This window comes from Chamaea fasciata, unplaced genomic scaffold, assembly GCF_029207755.1.
Source record: "Chamaea fasciata isolate MVZ Bird 193981 ecotype frontalis unplaced genomic scaffold, bChaFas1.0.hap1 SCAF_39, whole genome shotgun sequence".
In the NCBI taxonomy this organism is placed as follows: Eukaryota; Metazoa; Chordata; class Aves; order Passeriformes; family Sylviidae; genus Chamaea; species Chamaea fasciata.
Window position 1 is genome coordinate 2,199,029 of NW_027094124.1, and position 9,905 is coordinate 2,208,933.

Genomic DNA, 9,905 nt, shown 5'->3' on the forward strand with positions numbered 1-9,905 from the left:
CATTCCCAAAGTGTCCCATTCCCACAGTATCCCAAAGAGTCCCATTCCCAGTCTCCTACTCCCAGTGTTCCATTCCCAGTGTCTCACTCCCAAAGTATCCCGTTCCCAAAGTGTCCCACTCCCAGTGTCCCCTTCCCAGTGTCCCACTCCCAAGTCCTGGGGAAGCTCCTTCTGGTCGTTCCCATCACCTCCCAGCTGAGGGACAATGAAGAAAACCCAGGGATAAAATGTCTGCAACTCCTGTTCTGATAACAGCTGGGAAGGTGCTTTAGCCCCCAGGCACTGCTGCCTCCAATCCAGGTTATCTTTGGGTTGGAATCATGGAATTTGGGGTGGAAGGACCTTCAAGCCCCACCCTGCCACGGGCAGGGACACCTCCCACTGTCCCAGGGGCTCCAACCTGGCCTTGGACACTCCCAGGGATCCAGGGGCAGCCACAGCTGCTCTGGGAATTCCAGCCCAGCCCTCCCCACCCTCCCAGGGAGGAATTCCTTCCCAAGATCCCATCTAAATCTCTCCTCCTGTAGTTTAAAGCCATTGCCCCTTGTCCTGGCACTCCAGGTCCTTGTCCAAGGTCCCTCTGCAGCTCTTTCAGGCTCCCTTGTGGTCTTGGAAGGCCCCAGTGAAATCTCCCCAGGTCTTTCTCTTCTCCAGGCTGGACAGCCCCAACCCGCAGTCTGAGCAAAGTCTCCTGCCGCCAGCTGCAGAAAAACGCAAAAATATCCAACAACTTCTCCAATTCTGCATTTGTAGTTAATGAAACAGATTGATGAGGGAAAACCCAAATTGCTTTATCAGCAAGGCTGAGCTGAACCAGCCCCTCCTAAACTCTTGAGAAGTGACTTTGTAATTTTTTTCTCATGTGTAGAAAGCTTAAGATTCCGTGTCTGGAGTCCTTCAGCAAAGAAAAGTAGACTTTTTACCAGAAAGATCTTTCTTGTCCCAGTATCTTTTCAGAATACTTTTAAATAAGTCAATGCTGCACATTGTAGTCTCTTGATTTGCCAGCATTTCCTGTATCACTACTGGTATCCCAGGTTTTCCTCTGGCATAGAAATTGCAGGAGTAAACTTTTACTGCTTTTTTTTGGTAATACAGTACTGCTTGAAAGTAAAATTACTCATGTCAGGAATCTAAAGTTATTTCAGCATCAGACTCTTCTCTGCCTTGCAATGCTATGATGTTGGTTTTTTTATTTTTTTATCCTCCAGAATTATTCAGAGCTATATTTTGAGGGAAGAGGCTGGAACCCTCTCATCAGAGGCCTCTGACTTCAACAAAGTTCACTTGAGCAGGCGTGGTGGGATTATGGCATCTCTGTATACATCTCACCCTGCAGACAGTGGGCTCACCTTGGAGCTCTCCTTAGAGATAAACAGGAAGCTTCAGGCTGTGTTAGAAGATACATTCCTGAAGAATATTACATTGAAAGTGAGTAGCTGTGCCAGTTCTTGTGCACATTCTTGTGGTTCTTAGATGCTTCCTTCACTGCATGCTGTGAAAGGCTTTTCAGAAGTCAGCTCATTGTGATTTGGTGCCACTGATAGCATTGAGGTTAACCGGGGAGTTACGTGACATGATGCCATGTTCCTCCAGTTTGGTACCCTCAGAGTATGCTGCACTAATGGGCTGCTGCTTGAGGTAAGACCTGGAGTGCCTGTGCCTTCAGCAGGGCAGGGTCTCTCCATGCTCTCCCCTGGGCATGTGGAACCAGGAGCATGGGCTCTGCCTGCCTGGCCCTCCTGAGCTGCTGGGGCAGCACCTCTGCTGCCACGGAGAGCTGGCAGGCTGGAAAATGGTGTGCAGGCTGCCAGCTGGGCTGCAGGGTTGTGCACAAGCTGGAGATCTCTTCCTGTAATCATCATTTCCCTTAAATGCTTAGGGGAACTAGCATTCTACCTTCTGGGCATCCTGTGGAGTACTGGTAACTGCAAAAAAGGACTTGCCAAGAGCTTTGAGTTTTTTATTGAAATGAGTTTGGTTTTTTTCTGACTCTGATAATTTGCATTTGTTCTGGATACTTGAAAGTATCAACCTGCTGACATAAACACTAATTTTGACTTATTAGTGTATTTTGTGCTGATGGATTAATTTCCCTGTATAACTTATCATTTTTTTCCCTCCCACGAAGGAAAACCTGCAAACTTTAGGAACAGAAATAGAACGGCTTATTAAACACAAGCATGAACTGGAACAGAGAATAAAGCAGACATAACTAAAACTTCTGGGGACTAACCAATGTGAAGATGCAGAAGAGGCAGGTGCTACAGACCACTGTGTTTTGCATTCTGCCTGCCAGCACAAGCATCTGGGTTTTTGCAAAAGAAGCCTTTGGCCACACAGGCTCACTTGTGTGAGAGATCAGCAGGGTTTGGCATCTGTGTGGTTCCGTCTACCCAGTACCCCAGAGCCTGAGGTACTGCTGGAATTCACTGCACACTACATTTATCTGAAACTTCTATTTGAATTACAGATGCTTTGCAGTGCAGACTGTTTGGAGTGAGTTGCCATGAGATTTTAATTTCTGCACTGTGTAATTAATCAGTCTCTTAATGATGGAGCTTGAAAAAAAAATAAAGCCAATTATGTCTTAGTTGCTATTGAACATATCCAGTGTTACTGAGCTTTAAAGGCTTTCAGATGTTTATTTCCTTTCTTGCATATTATTTCTGATCTTTGGGTTGATTAAGCATTTTTGACATGTGCATGGAATAATGCTTTATTACAAAAGTTTGGGTTTTAAGTGGTGGCCATAATATTGCATATTTTTTGCTTTAGATTAACATTCAACTGGTCAATTTCTTTATTCCAGAGGAGTGAAACAACAGTAAAACTAAGGAGAATTTGAAAGTGTTCTGATTCAGTTCTTGAGTTCATTTAGTTGAAACCAATGGCAGTTCAGCAAATCTTGTAAACCCTTGATCCTTAGACATGCGGATCAAAAGAAGTTTGATACCAGATAATTGGTTAATAAAGTTCTCTGGGCTTCTGCATCACTAACAGCATTGAAGGAATTTAAGCTGCCCATTGTAAATCTATGTAAGTATATGCACACATGATGATTACATCTGTTTTCAAAGACAGCTGGAAGCTAATGAAACTTTCTCATTAGCTGTGACTAGACTAACTAGCGACAATATTGGTAAGAAATAAGAAATAGATCTAAATGGGATTCTAATCTATTGTTGTGAAAGTGGCACAGAAATCTGTGCGACTCCTTGATTTTACTGTCGTGAAGAATTAATTGGTCAAAGTAACTGAAAACTGTTGCTTAGTCCTTCAGTGGCTGAGAGGGTGATGGGGGAAGAGTGACAAGGTTTGGTTTAGTCACAACATCATGTTCACATTTGAATTCCAGGATAAGTAATGTACAGGATCTGAAATATCTTTATTCCAGCAGTAAATGTGTAGTTTCTGTATCTATCACCTTTTGACCAAAATCAATTGATCAGATCACCGTGTAAATACATACTTCAGGTTTTTATTAAATACTTGAACTTCCTATTGCCATGTAAAAAAGAGTCAATGTACATTTACAATAGCAATGCTTTAGCTACTTTAATCAAAAAGGGGAGTGTGGGGAGAATCCGTCTTACTGCAGGTACTGTTTGCGTTGTACACAAAACAAGGGACCTGAATTTGGCAGCACAGAGAAGGATAATTGATCAGACATCTGGGTGACTTAGGGGTGTGAACACTCGGCTAGAAGCAGCTGGACTGTCTGCAGACTGTTCTGGCCCCCACCAAGACTCTTCTTGTTGCCCTCGAGTGCCTCTTGCTGTAGGCAGGGGCTCCGAGCGGTGCTGCGGGGTTCTGCCCCTCCGTGCTGGCCGCCGGCCCCTGCTCGCCTATTGCATTTCACCTTTATTTTCCTCATTTTTTTGGGTCAATTTTGGTCAATTTTTTGATCTTTTTTTTTTGGGCTTATTTTTGGCTCCTTTTGGGCCAAATTTTGGACATTTTTGACATTTTTGATCTTTTTTATCATTTTGGGTGGTTTTGGCTCCTTTTGGGTCAATTTTGGACAATTTTGACTCATTTTTGAATATTTTTGGGTCATTTTTCGGCCATTTTGGGTCAATTTTGGGTCAATTTTGAACGACTTTGTGTCTTTTCATCATTTTTGGTACATTTTGGTTCATTTTGGGTCAATTTTGGGTCAATTTTGACGATTTCTGTGACTTTTTCTCTCCCCTCCCCTCCTGCCGCAGAGGAGGCGCCGGAGCTGGAGCTGCCCCTCCCCCCACGTGAGGAAATGGGGGGAAATCCCTCAGATTTGGGTAAAAAATGGGGAAATTGGAGAAATTTGGGTGGAAATTTGGGAAATTTCGGGGGGACATGGGAAATTTTAGAGGATTTGGGGTAATTTTGGGAAAAATTGGGGTAAAAATGGAGAAATTTGGAAAAATTTTGGGGGAAAATTGTAAATTTTGAAAAATTTGGGCCAAAAACTAGGAAATTTCTGAAAAATTCTGGAAATTTTGGTGGAAATTTGGGAAATTTGGGGGGACATGGGAAATTTTAAAGGATTTTGGGAGCTTTTGGGAAGTTTTGGTGGAAATTTGGGAAACTTGGGTCAAAACTGGTGAAATTTGGGAAAAATTTCAGAAAATTTGGGAAAATTTGGGTCCAAAATTGAGAAAATTTAGGGAAAAATTTGGGGAAAAATCAGGAATTTTGGGGAAAATTTGGGGAATTTTGGGATAATTTGGGGGAATTTTGGTGGTTTTATGTAATTTGGGGAAATTTTAGGGAAAATTGGGGATTTTTGGGGAAATTTGGAAGATTTGGGGGAATTTTAATAGATTTGGGGAGATTATTTGAGGAATTTTTGGGAATTGGGACATTTTGGGGAAATTTTGGAGATTTTTTGGAAAATTTCGGGAATTTTGGGGAAATTTTGGAACAATTTTGAGGGATTTTGGGAAATTTTCAGGAAAATCGGGAATTTCCAGGGAAATTTGGAGGATTTGGGGGAAATTTTGGAGAATTTTTATGGATTTTGGGAGATTTTTGGGAATTTGGTGCAATTTGGTGATTTGGGGGTTTTTTGCGGATTTTGGGGGAAAATTTTGGGGGATTTCAGGAAAATCAGGAAAATGTCTGGAAATTTGAGGGATTTTGAGAAAATTTTGGGGAAATTTTGGGATTTTTTGGGAATTTTTCGCTAATTCTGCCTCTCCTCCTCCTCAGAGCTTTCGCTGGAGCCGCTGGAGGAGGAGCCCACGTAGAGGCGGGGCCTAAAACGGAAGTGGGAGGAGCCAGAGCCCCAAACGAGACTCGGGGGCGAGGCCAAGACCAAAGATGGGGCGAAATTCCCAAAGGAATCGTAAAATTATTGAGAAATTCTGGAGAGAATGTATAAAATAAAACGGTGAAAAAACCAACATGGCGGCCAACAGCGAGTGGAGCTTAAACCGGAAGTGTGTGCGTGTAAACAGGAAATGGGTGGGGCTTTGAACTGGAAGTGGGCGGAGAAATCCGGACATTGAGATTCTGGCAATTTTAATTGTCCCTAATGAGTGGGAGGAGCTTCAACAGGAAGTTGGCGGCGTGAAAACTGGACGTGGGCGTGGTTTAAAAAGGACATGACAGCGTTTAAACACAAAATGAGCTCAGGGTGAGAATGTCAAGGGGGCGTGTCCTGATGATGTCACGACTTCTCTCCCTCATTACCATCCCGCCCCTTCCGGCCCCGCCCCCCGAGGTCGTCCCGGAAGTTCCGGAGCCACCGACGCTCGATCTCGAGGTGAAATCCTGAAATTTTGAGGGCGAAATTTGGGAATTTGGGGAAATTTGTGGGATTTTTGGGGATTGTTCCAAGTTTCTTGGGATTTGGGGGAGAATTTTGGGATTTTTTGGAGATCCTTTGGGGGGGTCGGTGAAAATTTGTTGGAATTTTGTCAAAATTGTTTTAAAATTTGTCCAAAATTCATCAAAATTTTGGGAAAAAATCGGGAAAATTTGGGGGAAAAATTGTGAAGAAAAAAATTTGTAGAAATTTGGTAAAAAAATTGAATCAAAATTCTTCAAAAATTCATCCCAAAACCATCAAAACTTTGGGAAAACTCGGGGAAAAGTTCGGGAATTTTTTCCTGATTTTCCTGGAATATTTTAGGGAATGTTTTGTTAAACTTTTTCGGGATGATTTTGGTCAAGTTCAGTTCTGGTGTTTTTGGAGAAAGTTTTCGCGATTTTTTGAGTCAGAACTTTGGATCAATTTTTAACAAATTTTAAAAAACAAATTATTGAAATTTAATGAAATTTGAATTAAATTTTTCCCAAATTTTGGCCAAAATTTCTCCAAACTTTGCCTGATTTTCCTGATCTTTTAATTACAATGTTTTAATTTTGGGGGGAATTTTTTGGGAACTTTCGCAATTTTTCGGGGAATTTTGGGAATTTTTCCCCAAATTTCTCCTCCTCCCCCTCCCAGGCTGCTCCTTGACCACGCCCAGCCCCCGGAAGGGGCGGAGCTTGGCGCCATCCTCAGCCGGGATGGCCACGCCCCCGGTGGCCGAGCTTGAGTGGGCTTTGGCCACGCCCCTTTCTCCTAAACCACGCCCACTTCCCCTTCAACCATGCTTTAAGCCCCACCTCCTGATTTCCCTCCACATTATCCCCCACCCACTTTACGCCACGCCCACTTGTCATTCAACCCCCCCCCACTGAAGCCCCGCCAACTTTCCTCAACCCGATTTTACGCCCACTCCCGTTTGGCCACACCCATTTAAGCCCCACCCCTTTACCTTTAAGCCTCGCCTATTTCCACTTTAAGCCCCGCTCACACAAGCCCTGCCCACTTTCATTATCCCTGCTATAACCCCACCCCTTTAAGCTCCTCCCACTTCACTTCCCACTTACATTCTGCCCACTGAAGCCCCGCCCCCTTTCCCCCAGACCTCGGTGTCGCTCATTGGCTGCAAGTGGAGCAGCCCCACCCCTACGGCCCAATCAGCATCAAGCTCCCCCCACGGCGTCAATAAACCATGCCCACATGGCCGGAAATGGAGTTGTGAAGCTCAGGGGGCTGCCCTCGAGGGGCTGCGGGAAGCGGCGGGGGCTGGGCTCAGCCCCACACGGCGCCAGAGGAGCCCGTTCAGCAGCCGGGCAGGGAAATGCCCGTTGGTGGCAGCGTCCCCCTCGAGCCCAAGGCTCGGCAGCGCTGCCGTTGCCCCAGAGCCGCTCCAGCCCGCACAGCGGCAGCTGCTGCGCTCCGGCCGCACTCTGACTCTCTCCGTTTCTCGGTCTCCTGGCCCAAAAGCAGCGCCGGCATCCCGGCTTTGCAAGGCCGGAGCCAAGGCCGCGTCCCCCGCACGGCATTTCCCCAAGGCTGAAGCCGCCGGGTCGCTCCGAGGGACGCCGCGCTTGGGGTGGATCCCTGTTCCGGGTTAGTTTGGGGGACCGGAGGCAGGGGGAATGATGAACAGCAGCAGAGCGAAGGGAGCGGGGATGGGATAGTATGGGGCGGGAGGGGATGGACGAGTGGTTTAGGGTCCGTAGGGTGGAGGTGTCGGACTCTGAGGTGCCGTCCTGACCCGTGGCAGGTGTGAGAAACCGCCTTGCTTGGTGGGAGGGCAGGACTGGATTCGTGTTGTTTGAGGGCGGGGAGGGGATGTTGATTTTCTTTCGTTCTTTCTGCGGCCAAAACCTCGCCGGGCACTGGGCGGGGTTGGCTTTGGGGGGCCCGGGGACGCGAGGCTTCGAGGGAATTTCCCCGAGGCTCGGGGCTGCTAAAGCTCCCCCCCGGGGCGGACGTTGCGGCTCCCGCGCCCAGCGCCCCGGGGACGTGTGTCACCCAGCGGCACCGGGGACACCCGGCGCTGTCCGGGTGCTGCTTCTCGCTGAACCTCAACCCTCTGCCTCTTCTCCCTGCAGCATCTGCCCCGTGCATTTTCTGCCTCCACGTGAGCCCTGCCCGGCGCCGAGGCCATGGCGAGCCCCAGCCCCGTGCTCGAGGCTCAGGAGCAATCCAGCTCCAGCCAGGAGCAGCAGCAGCAGCAGCAGCGCCGCGAGGAGCCCAACATGCTGTGGCTGGTTAATCTCACGGGCGCCGACCTCGGCCTGCCTCCCATCTCCGAGGATCCCAATGATCGCTGCAGCATCTGGGAGAATCTGGTGAGCCTGGTGGACTTCCAGAGCCCGGGTTTTCCCCTGACCTCCGAGGAGCTCTGCGACTTCCTCGACATTCCCAGCACGGCCGCGTCCTCCTCCTCCGCCTCCAGCGCAGGCGAGGTGACTGCGTCCCTGCCCCAGACCGTGCCCAGGCCCCCTCCGCCCGCCGAGGACGTCGACTACAAAACCAACCCGCACGTCAGGCCGCCCTATTCCTACGCCACCCTCATCTGCACGGCCATGGAAGCCAGCGGGAAGTCCAAGCTCACCCTGGCCGCCATCTGCAAGTGGATCCGCGAAAACTTCAGCTACTTCTGCCGCGCTCATCCCAGCTGGCAGGTAGGAGCCGTTGGCAGGACTTCAACCCTGGGGTTTGTTCTCTTTTGCATCTAGAGCGCCATCCGGAACAACCTGTGCGTCAACAAGCGCTTCGTCAAAGTTCCCTGGGACAAGGGGGAGCCGGGCAGAGGCGCCTATTGGAAGTTTCACCCTCAATACGCCAAGTGGCCCAAGAGCAGCAGCTCCGAGGGCCGCGGGGCGTTTCCAGAGCAAATCCCGCCAGCCTCCAGCAAGGGAGCCCAGCCAGCAGCTCAGCGTGCGCCCAGCCCGGCCCATGGCAGCCTCGAGGTGGGCGCGGAGCTGCAGCAGCCGCTCCAAGAGTTCGAGGAGTTTGGGAGCAACCTCTACAGCGATCCCATGGGGAACGAGGAGGGGCAGCAGGTCCCAGAGCAGTTCCCGCAGCAGCTCCCGCAGCAGGTCCCGGAGCAGTTTCCAGAACAGTTCCCAGAGCAGGTCCCGGAGCAGTTCCCAGAGCAGGTCCCGGAGCAGTTCCCAGAACAGTTCCCGGAGCAGTTCCCAGAGCCCTGCCCCACAGCCCTGGTGGCCGAGGCTTCTTGCCTGCCCAGCGATGCCCTGGGCGACCCCGAAGAGCCGCACGAGCTGACCGCACTGATGGGCAGCATTGACTGGGAGGCTCTGCTCAGCCCCTCCCTGGAGCAAGATTTCCTCGCTCTCGACAACCTGGAGCTGCCACCTTCCACCCTGGCTGAAGTGTTGCCCCTGTGCCCGGCAGGGGAGCAAGAGCAGCAGCAAATCCCCGCCGAGCCCGGCCTCACCACGCCGGGCTTGGATGAAAACCTGACGGCCGCGGCTTTCCTGGAGGTTGCCTGGAACAAGGAGACACTGGAGAATCTCCTCCCCAGCTGCAGCCTTCTGGAGCAAGGGGCTGAAAACATCCAGGCCTCGCTGCCCAACACGGATGTCATGGACTTTGTGGACGACCCCTTTAAATCTCTCGTAGAGATGGGCGATTAGACTACATTAGATAGGATAGGATAGGATAGGATAGGATAGGATAGGATAGGATAGGATAGGATAAGATAAGATAAGATAAGATAAGATAAGATAAGATAAGATAAGATAAGATGCTGCTTCCCCTCCTGGGTGGGACCCGGGGGCGTGGGGGGGAGACAGGACCTGAACAGGATGGGGGGACACGGGCAGCGCCCCCCTGTCCCCGCTGTGCCTCCCCCGTCCCCGCTGTGCCCAGCCCCCCAGTGCCCCCCCCCATACCTCCCAGCGCCCCCTGCCCCCCCCAGGCCCCTCCTGACCCCCTCAATGCCCCCCTGCTCTGCCCCCCTCACCTCCCCGGCGCCCCCCTGCCCTGTCCCCCACCCCTCCCAGCTCGGCCCCCTCAAATCCCACCCGCCCCCGCGTTCTCCGCTGCCCCGGCGAGCGGGGGGGGGATGGGGGGAGTGAGGTTTGAGGTGAGGGGGGGTCTGGGGTGCAGG

The 9,905-nt window shown here is 50.2% G+C and overlaps 1 long non-coding RNA gene and 1 pseudogene across 1 annotated transcript; both read left to right on the plus strand.

The window, feature by feature from the left end:
- The first annotated feature begins 1,003 nt into the window (after positions 1-1,003).
- On the plus strand, positions 1,004-3,683 carry LOC136303614 (uncharacterized). Its single transcript, XR_010724265.1, has 3 exons — positions 1,004-1,089; positions 1,212-1,431; positions 2,132-3,683. It is a non-coding gene; the product is annotated as an uncharacterized lncRNA (long non-coding RNA).
- Positions 3,684-5,388: 1,705 nt separating this feature from the next.
- Positions 5,389-9,429, plus strand: LOC136303612 (forkhead box protein J1-like; annotated as a pseudogene).
- The last annotated feature ends 476 nt before the right edge of the window (positions 9,430-9,905 follow it).